Genomic DNA, 12,209 nt, shown 5'->3' on the forward strand with positions numbered 1-12,209 from the left:
AGATGACCTCATGGCTTCATTTCCTCGATTTGACCCGATCCCCTATTTCTACACTAACTGCCTATTCCCAATTCTGTCTTCATTCCCCGCTTTAGCTTTAGGAACCCATAACTGCTTGTTAAGGAAATGAAAAGGGGCGTCGGTCATTCTGGCTGCTTCGAAGCTGAATGGGGGCAGCGAGGGGCAAGCAGTTTGGAGTTCCTTCTTTTTAAAAATCGGGTCAATCGAGGGGTCCCAGGAAGAAGCCTGGTTGGGGAAGAGCAGGTTGTAAAGTCATCTGGGGGTGGCTGCTTCTATGATAGAAGAACAAAAAGACATGAGTACTGAAATGAGATTAGCACAAAGTAAATGTTGCAGCATCTGAAACATGCCACTGAGTATCATGAAAATGACAGAAGTTAATCTCTCACCAGGAGGTGAAAGAACTGAGAAATTGTTCCCATAACTAGGCCTAGCAAAGGCTGGAGAGGACAAGGCCTTCATTTGGGGACTTTAACATTGCCATAGATGTCCCTAAAAAATATAGTTAAGCTACTTAATGTCATCTGATTTTGTAAAATATCCCTTTATTGGTATAACCTGTGTTTAGTAGAGATCTCTATACTTCTGTTACTTAGAAATAGATAATCATACTGGCAAACATAGATTAAGTCTACCTGTGTAGCTTAGGAAGGTCTGCAGGCCTTAAACTGACTAAAAACTTCTGACTCTGGCAGTTTCTCTGATAGTTATCAGGCTACATCTAAAGTTACATTTAACTATTATTTCCTTTAAATGCCCAAGAATGGCTATACTTTGGTTTTAACTGTTTTGCTGGGTGTCTAAGATCAAGCTGGTCAAATTGACCTGGTTCCTGTCTTGTTAAAGAGTCAGCTGAGTCCCACAGGGGTCACTCGTACAGAACTTAAGAGCGGCTCCTTAGCTCCACCAGTGACTTTGGTTAGGCAGGGTCTCTTGATGGGGTGACTTCCTTTAGAAACATCAAGGGATGTTTCCCCTTTTCCATGACCCTCCTCTGCAGCAGATGCACTGGATGATTTTTCATCCTCTAGTCAACAATCTCCTTGATCAGGAGGTTGTGTGACCCAGAGTTGCAACGCTCCTTAGAGAAGTTCTCTTATTCCCTGGGTTCAGGCTAATGTTGAGGGCAAGACCCAAATATGGACTTTTCTTGACCTCTGTATTTAACTCCAATTTCTAAGTTTGATCTTAATTATCCAGCAAGCCAGTCTCACCAGTCATAAATTAAGAGTAATGGGCTTTAACTTTAATGTCCATAACTTTACAGTTATTTACCCTTTTATCTAACTGGAGACTGCATTAGTACTGGAAGTTACCACTATCTATTCTATAGGTGATGGCTTATTATCACAAGTTACCTAGGTTGTTTGTTCTTGGAGCAGCTACTTCTGCAAAACATTAACAGGTAACAGTTTTACAAAATGAAATTAGCAAGAGTAAAAAAATATATTCAGCTTGTATAATAGCTATCTTGAATTTCGATTGAGAACTACATTCTATCCCCTATTTGAGATCACAGTACTTTTACAACAAGAACCAATCTTTTGACTATAACTTTAAATAAGCTGAAGTCTGGCTTATTTTGGAGTCACTCTAACATGCAGTAAGGTGGGAGGCAGAGCCTTATCTCAGGTAAGGCAGGGCTCTTTACAGATCTTAAGTGTTCTAATTCTGATGTTGATCTTTGCTTCTTCCTTAAATATCATTAAGTAGTTTACATATACTGTTTCCTGAGTCTATATAAACTTTATAATTAACACAATTTAACATAGTATCTAAAACATGAATCAAAGAAAGGCTGAAAGAGCTTTTGTTATTTCCACAATCCGAGAGTGCTGGGACTCGAACCCAGGCCTCCCGCTTGAGAGTCAGGAACTCTACGTACGAGATGAGCTAAATGGCCTGCACTGAGAGAGCTTTTAACTTTCCTTTTGTGATTAAATGGCAAAATGTTTTCATGTTTCTTTCATGTTTCACAATATTAACCTTTAAACAATCAGACTCTAATGTTTAGAAATACATTTACATTTGAAATTCTTTATCCCAGTGTAAAAAGTAACAAATTTTACACATACCCTATTGATAGCAGGTCCTATAATAGAACATTAAATGATAGAAATAAATCCCCAATAAAATTTACTCTTTATAAGATTAAGATTACCATTACAGACAAGTTTAATCTGGAGGATAGCAGAGCTTAATAAATTAGTTGCTTTAAAAACTTGTGGTCCTGAAAAATATGAACACATTTAATATACAACTAGTGACCATTTCACAAATACCTTGACACTTTTATCTTACCAAATTGAGTTTTTAAAGAGAAATGTATACTCTGTAACAAAGTACAATACTCTATAATAGTTGTTTAATCATAATTGTATACACCCCAATTTTTAAGACTAATTGTTCTAAAGAATAAAACTTAATAGACACAAAGTTAAGAGTAAATTAGTGTTTCAAATCCTTGTCATTTTACCATGTCATTCTACCATATAGATTAAACTTTGGTTTATATCAGAACGTTAGTATTTCACCTTAGGAAAAACCTTCAATAGTTTTAGCTGTCTCACATACATATAACCAACTTAGTTACACACAAACTTGTTGAAACTTGCCTTTTACTTACACAGACTTTCTTAGCACTTACTTAGACCCTCATGTATTTCATCACACAAGCACTTTCTTACCCAGAAACATTTCCTTTTTCCTTTTACTAAATATATTTCCATACCCAGAACCTTTTATTTTCTCTTTCCTACTCGTTGACCCCTTTTTGTTCACATTCTGAAACAACTCTTATGAAATTTCTGAATTTAGATAAATTACTCTATTTTAATAAGATTAAATATTCTGTTGTTTATAGTACTCTAATTGAAACACAGTTGAAACTTTTGGGACCCTTTGTATATAGAATTGCACTTGTTAGGACATACTCTTAGTAACCTTGTTTTTAGTTTAGTGATGACACAAAGCAAGTTTAAACCCTTTTATTTACCAACCTATGAAAACACCAATAATGTTTAAGTATGATACCCCATGGAATTCAAGGAGTTAAAAGTACTCGATGTTATTTAACAATTAGCATTTTAACTTTGTAAATTAATCAGATGTCTCTACAAACACATTAGAGTAATCCCATACATGTTAACTCTAATTCACTTATTCTGTAAAAACCAAGATATCAGACAAGTGTCCTGAACAGTATTTGCTGTCTCTTCCCTGTTGAAGAAAAGTCCTAGAAACAATTGATATTAGACATTTTATTAACATCAATATTTTATTAGCTTGACCACCTAGAGACTTGCAAGTTATTTTCAAAGACATTTTACTCTTATTAGTTTACCCAATTTGAACCTTTTTAAATCACGTGAATTAAAAGTATCTGGATCCATTTTTAAATCTTAATTTTAGGAGCGCTCAGTTTTGATACAGACAAAACATGACATCAGACAGCACAACATACAAATAACACAAAATCAAGCCCTTGTAACTTCATAGGTGAATCTCCATTGCAGTGTAACAGATGTTCAAAAACTCTAGTTGAATAAAAAATAGAACTGGTCAAAAAAATCATGAGCTCAAAAAAACATATAATTAAAAAAAACCAAGAGTCCTGGAAAAAAATCATACGGCCGTTAATTACTTTAGTAAAGTACCATAAAATTTACTTTGCTGGAGTTTTAAAGACTCTTTTTACCTTTTCTTTCCCTGGGTTTGAGACCGGTCTCCTACTGAGCCTTTAGGCTTCTTTTATTTATATTTCAATGCAAGCCTGGACTGAGATCTGGAAGGATCTAACAGGTTTTAACAGAAACTCTGTGTCTAAGGCATTTTAGCCATCTCATCAGGACAGGTTGGATGTTAAAATTATGAGACCTTATTTTTCATTACTTTTGAGACTGAAGCTACTTTGCTAAGTTACCCTTTAGGGCTGTTGGGAGGGGGAGTCCAGAGAAGGAACCTTTGGGGTCCACCCGAGAGTAGCCCGGGCCCAGAACCCCCCAGTTGTTCCAACCCTTCCTCCACCTCCGCCACAAACACACAACAGAACCAGATACAGACGGGCGCCAATCTCTGATCCACCAATTGAACCCCATCAGCGCCCTTACCGACGGAGACTACCAGGCGTCCCTGGCTCTCCTTCCACCCTTAGGGCGTCCCCCAGGGCTGCAACCTGTGGCCCCCCAGGCACGTCTACCGGCCACTGTCCGGCCCCTCTCACGAGTCACCGAACGGCTGCCACCGAAACCGAAAGCGCGCTCACAGAACCAGACCAACTAACAAAACACAAGACAAAGACAGACAACTTCGGGGTACCCCTTCTTACCTCCAAGGTCGACTCCGCGGATGAGGGGGGCCGTCTTATCCCGGACGAGCCCCCAAATGTAAGGCCCCCAAAAAAGGGCCCCCAACTCTGTCCCATGGATGGACGGCAACCCCAATCAACCACAGGAGGCGTCACTTGATGCAAACCGCAAGAGGTGTTTATTCCAGCGCGCTGGGACCCAACTCGAGGAGTCGAGTCCCTAGCAGAAAATCTTGTAGGTTTATAAAGGCAGAAACCACACATCGGGAGGGGTCGCACATGAAAGGGAAAAGGGGGACAAAGCTGCCGGGAAATTTCAAAGGGGGTCTGGGTTTGCTGATAACATACAACATGTTTCACAATGTTTTACAACAGGGCGTAGATTCTGGTCAATAGTTTCTGGTAATCATTCTGTTTGATCACTATCTGGCTATCTGGCTCAATTTACCCTTTTATTCTCTGTTTGGGGCTGTTTCTTGGAACAGTTTTAAGGGCTTTGTTCCCATTCCTGGGAGGGTGACCTTAGGGAGTTGAGATGACTGGGAGGGTGACCTTAGGGAGTTAAGATAACTGGGAGGGTGACCTCAGACAGCTTAAAAAAATGTCCATTCTTTCAATACCACCCCTGTATCACAAAGCAGATACAAGGTAAATATCACCACCAATTACCCAGCACCGGCCATGTCCCATGAAGCAGGCCCATTAACCCAGGGCTGCTATATCCTCAAGGCTTTTGACAGCAAATACCTTGTTTCTTGGATTCAGTATTTGTCTTGACAGGATAAATCTCTAAGGCTGGTATTGATACCGCCGTTTACCGGTGCCGAGTTCTGCTCCTTCTAATGTCGAAGATTGAACACTAGAGAAGCACGCCAAGGCAAGCATATTGAGCAGGTTTTATTTAAAGGTAATAATACAGACTTCTCCCGGCAGGGAGAAGGGGGCCATGGCTGATGTTCTAAAGTCCCAAGAAGTGAGTGCACCCTACATCTTTTATAGGTTAAATTCTCTTTTGTTCTCCAGTTCTCTCCCCCCCCCCCCCCCTTATCTCTCCTTCCTGCCTACGTGACTAGGCTTGGTTTTGCATTAAGTGAGAAGCCATGGGCAGGGGGAGGGACAAGGTGATTCAGGCAGGCAAGGGCCCAGGGGGCATTAATTAGCAGCTCCTTGCTTGCAGTTCTTGATAAAGGCAGGTAAATTTGGTAATCAATGGGCTCCGGAGATCCTTGACATTCCATTCTTCCAGGGGCAGTTTCCAACTTCCAGAGGCAGATGATTTTATGGCCTCCATTTCCTCGATTTGACCCGATCCCCTATTTCTACACTAACTACCTGTTCCCAATTCTGGCTTCAGTATGACCAAAAAGCCAAATAGCTTCACAAAATGGGCAGAGTCAAACCCAAGATTTTCTGTCCAGTACCAAAAAGCCCCTGCTCATCCTCTGAAGGACAGCTTCCAAGCTGGAGGCCGCAGGCCCACAGCATGCCTTCCACAGGACTCCCATCTCTCAGGCCCCACCTGGCCCCACCTGGACCACTGGTCCAAGGAGAGGCTTGAGTCACTATTGTGAAGGCCTCTTCCTGGTCTAATACATGGGATCTAGTTTCAGAACACCATATGAGATCCGACAGGGAAAAAATAAAGTTACCTCAGTCTTCATTTCAGATGTGAACATTAGCAGCAATCCAGATTTTTCTTTTTTCTTTTAACAAAATTAAGTCGACAGGGAGCCATTTCTCTACCTGTGTGGTGGTTGTTAGCCTACAGGCTTTTCAGTTTCACATCAAAACTATGGGTTTAATTTAAACTGTTGAAATCAATTGCATTAAAATTTTTGTGTAGTCTTTGATTAAAACTGACTGAGGGTCAGTGTGAATATATGCTTTATTCAAACAAGCATTGTTTATATATTTAATAGATGGAAGTTTTTGCATTGTTAAGAGCATTTATATAATTCTGTTTTTCAGGTTTTTAAAATTTGTACCCATATACTTCAAATAGGTTTTATACTTTACTTTAAATAAAGTTTATTAAACAGTTCGCAGATAATTGAGATTGCTTTTAGTTTCTTCATTTTCTTATTCTAATCTTCAATGTAAGAGCAAAAGGACGGGAAACAGATCTTAACGGATTCAGAGAAGGCTTTATTCATTTGTGGACTCAGGCAATGTCAGGACACATTTTCTGGATGCGAAAAATGGGTCTCAGTTGGGGGGGGGATTTTGGTTTTATAGGTACAATGAGGATGATGTAATCATTGGAAGCTACACGTGCAGTTTTGACCATCAGGGACTAGTTGTACAGGTTAAAACTAGACCCTGAGGGATGAGTACTCATACCCTGCCCATTGTTATTCGCTCTGCTTTGATTTAGGATTAATTTGCCATGGGGGAAGGTCAAGGTCAGTATCCACCCCTTTCCTTTAGGGCACATTATTACCAGGAAATGGTGCACTGGGAGAGGTTTAATGTTTGGCCAATTCCCGCCCCTGCCTCCCGCCACACGTTCCTCCATTTTCTTGGGGAGCAGTCTTCTAGGAATATTATTTTCCATAACCCTTCAAATAGTCTATTTACTCACAGATTACTTGATTTTCTAATCCCGACTATAATTTCCCTCTTTCAGTTTTACAGGAGATATTAAAATTTGACCCTTTGCTTTGGTAGCTAAAACCTCTAAGCACTGGGATAAGTCTCCTACTCTCTGTCTTATTTAAATATAACTATTGCTTCAGCTTTTATTCTGTACTAAAATGATTTTTACTTCTACAATTTCAGTAATACTGAAAGTACTTCCCTGAACCCTAACTTCTCCACCTCCCTCTTACAGTGGGAATCCCAAAATCAGACACGTGTTAACCAAATGTGAGAAAAGCAGAATCAAACTCCTCCAGCCCACATCTAAGAGTCTTGCTCCTACCAATCTTTATATAAGAACTTTTTTTTTTTTTTTTTTTTTGGTACTGGGGATTGACCCCAGGAGTGCTCTACCACTGAGCTATGTTCCCAGCCCTTTTTAGTTTTTGAAACAAGTCCTCAGTAAGTTGCTGAGGCTGGTCTCAAAGTTGCAATCCTCCTGCCTCAGCCTCCCAAATCACCAGGATTATAAGTTTATGCCACCATGCCCAGCATTACTCTAAAAATATATCTTCACCTCAAAGATGGCTCTTAGTTTTCTAGCCTCCTCATATTACATGAAGTGTTTTATTACAGACATATAGCCCCTAAGATTATGAGCATCCCAGTGACTTGTTCGAGATTGAGGTCTTTCTTTTCTGCTCTATTACAGCGTGTATCCGAGCTCTCAGTCCTACCCCTACTGTGCTTTCCTTACACAAAGTTCCATGTCTTTGAACTTTGCAGGTGCCATTTTTGTTTCCACTCAGTTCTTGGGACATGCCTCTCTTCATCCCAGCAGTGTCGGGAATGTTTGGTTCTTGGCTGCCTTGAAGACATATGGAGCTGTGCTGACCCAAGCGCTGTTTACTTTTCCTGCAGGGCCCAGCAATACCATGAGGGGCAAGTTGTAACCCCACCCCCACCCCAGGCTGTCCCATCATCTCTGTCAGGATGAGTCATATGTATCACCTCCTCCACAACCACCCACATCTGTGGGCTTCTTCCAGCCCCATGAGCTATCTCCTAGTAGCTCTCCCCTGCACCCCTTCCTGCGTATCCTGTCATCCCACTGGCCTCAGGGTGGAGTTTTGATCAGACCATGGAGAAAACCACCCTCCCCCAAGCTTTCCCTTTTGACACTATCGAAAGCAGTGCTGGGGTGGAGGGGAAATTGGCCTTGCTTGTATCTTTCATTCTGCCCTCTTGCCTGAACAATGCATGCCAGTAAATGCCTTGCTCATTTCACAGCTGAACACACTGGTGTTCCAACAAAAGGAAAAAATAATGAACTGTGCATCCATTTTCTGTCTCCACTGCTTATTAGCCCTGAGTCAGGCAAGAGACTAGTGCCCTGGATCAGCCTCCTGTCCTCTGGGACAGTTTTTATGATCTCCTGGGATATTAGGATTTGCAGTATGATTGGTGGCTGTTCAGGAAGACAGGTGCCATGTCTGCTAAGCTTCCAAGTCACAGGAAAACATTTCAGTCAATGAATCTATGAATGGTTTGGTTTCCTTCAACAAAGGAAAAAACTAGAGCTTTCATGAAACAAAGTCGAATCTTATCTCGGGTTCAGAAACCCTCGAGCCCAAAGACAAAAACAGAATTAACAGATGCAGTGATTATTTTCAAACTCTATGCTGTACACCTAAGACTCCTGTCAGAACTTTCATCTGTCTTATGGTGAAAGTTCTCTTGGTGTAAAGAATGTGGCCAAGGACAACTGGCCATCTGTGGAGAGACTCTTGCAAGTTCATGGTGAAAAAGCAAGAGCTCCTCCTCCTCCTCACCCAGCAAGGCCACAACTTAAACCAGCTGGTTCTTCCACCTCTGCCCCAGATGCCTCCGACACCAGGAAACAGTAGCCCTCCTCAGCCTGCAACTATGCTTCCCAATGCTTCTTAATTCAACTCTGGAAAAGAATGAAAGTGGTCCAAGACACCTGTCACCTTAGTTGGGGAATCCAGTTCTACAGGCTTCCAGGGCCTCAATCTGGGCCTGTTTCCAGTACTAAACACACCCTGGTGATCCCCAAGTCTGTTTTCCAGTCCTGACTTGTTCCTAAGCTTCAGACCTGCATACTCAGTCACCTCCCAACATCTCCTCTGGGGGTTCCAGAGAGGCCTTGGTCTCATAGCCCCTCCCTGCACACCTCCTGCCCACCCCTCCCACCTTCTCCTATCCAACTTCCTATCAGAGCAATCACATCAGCAGCCACTCAAGAACCTGCTCCACATCCACTCAAGACCCTAACCCCATCGGTGCTGTTCCCTGGTCTCTCCCACGTCTAGCTTCCCTTGTAGCCCCACAGCTTACCTCAGATGCTCCTGCTCCCCTTGGGCCTGGGTGTTACAGAAGGCTCCAGGTCTTTCTTCTCTAGGCTTGTTTGTCCCTAGGATATGATGTGAGTGACACCTCCGAGAGTTGTGCAGCACCCCACGTACTCAGCCATTCCCAGAAATCCCCTCATTTACCTGCTCCCCTTCCCCCACTCTAGAGACAATGCTAAGACACCCCAGCCTGCTTTTCTAGGCTGGCCATTCTTGCTCTGGGCATGGATGGTTGCAAGGCCAGCCTGGCACGTCTGTGGGAGTACATCATCCTACCCAGGCTCTGCACGGAAATCAAGAACCTAGCCAGCATGCAGGATTAACAGCTAATGAGAAGCAGCAACAAAAACCAGGGGCTCCTAATGGTGAACCAGCTTCCTGCTCCGGAGTCTTAATTCTCTGTCATCTCCCATCCACAACAAGGGCACAAAGGACCAAGACATTTTTTTTAGAAAGAGAATTTGCAGAGATGGTTTCTAGGCAGAGAGCTGCACAGAGTCCCATCCCATTCAAGGGTGTGTCTTGGTTGGAGGGAACCTCTTAATAACTGAGTGACAGGGCTTTTCAGGGGCCAAGAGCTTGAACTGGCCCCTTGAGTGCCAGGAATCAGGGAGCTGGTATCTGCCTCACCTGCTGAGTCTGATGGAAAAGGTGCACTGAGGCTGCCTGGCACAAGGCAAGCATGACAGGGCAGAGGTGCGTATCCTTCCCTTGACTTAGACCTGGCAATAGTGATCACCAGGTGGGCCTGGGGTCATCTTCAGGCCTGTCCAACAGCACTACATTGGGGGAGGGAGGAGCAGTGCTCCATAGAACGAAGCTGGGTTATCACTGGATTCTGAGGAGCTGCCCAGGAAGAAGTAGGTCCGAGTACAGAGTACTGGCACATTGGAACAGCTGTCAATGAGAAGCTCTGAAGTGGGGACAAAGGGTGGGGGACAAAGGGGTCTTCAAAGATCCCTGGAAGTACCCCATGAGAAAAGAATGTGAGCTAAGCCCTGCGCAGGCCCAGGCTCCCCAGGGAGGCCAGTTTAGGACAACTGTCAAGAGCTAAGACCTTTGCTCTCCCTCACCTTGTCTCCTTCCTCTCCTTTCAACTCTGGAGGGCCAGACAGGGCAAGCCATTCATTAGTCATGGCTCTAACAGGACATTCCAATTTCTTAAGAAGAAAAGGGGTATGATTTCACCCTTGAACACTCCTAAATGTCCATGTACTGAAGGCTTGGCTCCCAGGGCAGGGATATCGGGAGGTGGCAGAATATTTAAGAGGTGGTGCCTGGTGGGAGGTCTTTAGGTCACGGGGTCAGCCCTTGAAAGGGACTAGAGGACCCTCATCTCTTCTTCTCTTTTGCTTCCTGGCCATGAGACGAGTGGTTTGTTCCATGACATGCTCCTGCCATGACATGCTGCCTCACCACAGGTCTAAATGCAATGGGTCTTTCCTATTGTGAGCTGGAACCTCGAAAACCGAGTCAAAAATTTTCTTTGTAAGTTGATTATCTAAGGTATTTGTTATAGTGGCAGAGAGCTAACACAAATAGCATTTGGCAAATTAATATGACTATAAGCTCTATTAGCCAGAGTACTCAGCAAAGTCCCAGGATGCCTTGAGTTAAATTTTCATCCAGGGGCAGGGAAAGTTTTCCCACTGAATACATCTTGAACAATGGAAGTTCTAAAAAATGAAGTTGCCTTGCGATTTCATCCCTGGAATCACATATAGTTCGGCTCACTTGTTAGGAATAACAGGAGCTCTGTGAGGGTTGGTGAAAGCTGGGGAGGGCTGGGTGGGCAGAAGGGAGTTGAGAGGGCTGGACCTTGACTGGATTATTATTGCTTCCCTGAGCTTGGAAGCAAGCCTAGCTCAGAGTAGGTACTCTGGTGAAAGGACAAAGGTAGTTCCACCTTTCTCCCCTGAACATGCTCTGACCCCAGGACTCCTGCACAATGGCCCTCCCCACAGTCTCTATCTTCAAGGTCCTTTTCTTATCTCTGAAGGTCAAACCCTCCACAAAGTAAGATAACCTGAGTTATTGTTTCTTGCAACCAAAGAGCTCAGGAGGATAACCAATTGCCCCTCAGTCTGCCTTTGCTTCTCACTGCTCCTGTCCCTACAAAAACTCTTCTGTGAAATCCAAACATAAAAACCAAAGATAGTTAGAATGTATAACTGCTAGGCAAGGGACATGAACAGATGGCTCCCAGAAAATGACCTGCAAGTGGCTTGTACAAATGAACACATGCTCCACCTTACTCGTAAAGAAATGCAAATTGAACTTCCAACTCTCAGCTCAGCAAAGATCACAAACTTTGATAAAGCTCGTGTTGGCAAGGACCTACATCAAGGGGATCACTCTGCAGGACAATCTGACAAGATGTTTCAAGCACATACTCAACTAGTGAAAGAGCTATGTAACAGGCACAGGCAACCGAACCCAAACAAAAGGAGGAGAGAACAACTCAAGAGAAGTGGCAGAAAAAATGGCCAAGCTTCAAGCAAGGCAGAGGGGTGAGTGGAAACGCACTGGATAAATACCTTTGTGTTTTAAACACACATAAAGCAGCTGGGCTTCTTTACCATTTGGTAGTTGTAAAAACCTTCAGAAGGGCTTCCAGAAGACCTACTGTCAGGACCATGGTTTTTTCTCTCCACTCCTAGGGTGAAAGAAGACCAAGGAGGAAGAAATACAAGAAGTACTGGCCTCGAAGTTGAGCTGAGCACCATAACTCAGACAAGCAGAGGAAGAAAGTGTATTTATACGCAACACTGAAAAAGCTGATGAACCCACATGAAGGGGACAGTGGAGGAGGAGAAGGGTTTGTGGCTGCTGTTTATCATAGGACTTTTTGCTCTCATTACCAGCTTGGCACTGTTTTCTAAGGGATGCTCAAACCCTAGCCAGTAGATCCTTCCCAAGCCCAGCACCGTTCT

The 12,209-nt window shown here is 43.3% G+C and overlaps 1 long non-coding RNA gene across 1 annotated transcript; it reads left to right on the forward strand.

Annotated features, from left to right (window-relative positions):
- The first annotated feature begins 4,949 nt into the window (after positions 1-4,949).
- Positions 4,950-6,342, forward strand: LOC306663937. The gene is made up of 2 exons (XR_013764595.1): positions 4,950-5,139; positions 5,695-6,342. It is a non-coding gene; the product is annotated as an uncharacterized lncRNA (long non-coding RNA).
- Positions 6,343-12,209: the final 5,867 nt, after the last annotated feature.

The sequence above is a fragment of the Sciurus vulgaris genome (assembly GCF_902686455.1).
Source record: "Sciurus vulgaris genome assembly, chromosome: 6".
NCBI classification, from domain to species: domain Eukaryota; kingdom Metazoa; phylum Chordata; class Mammalia; order Rodentia; family Sciuridae; genus Sciurus; species Sciurus vulgaris.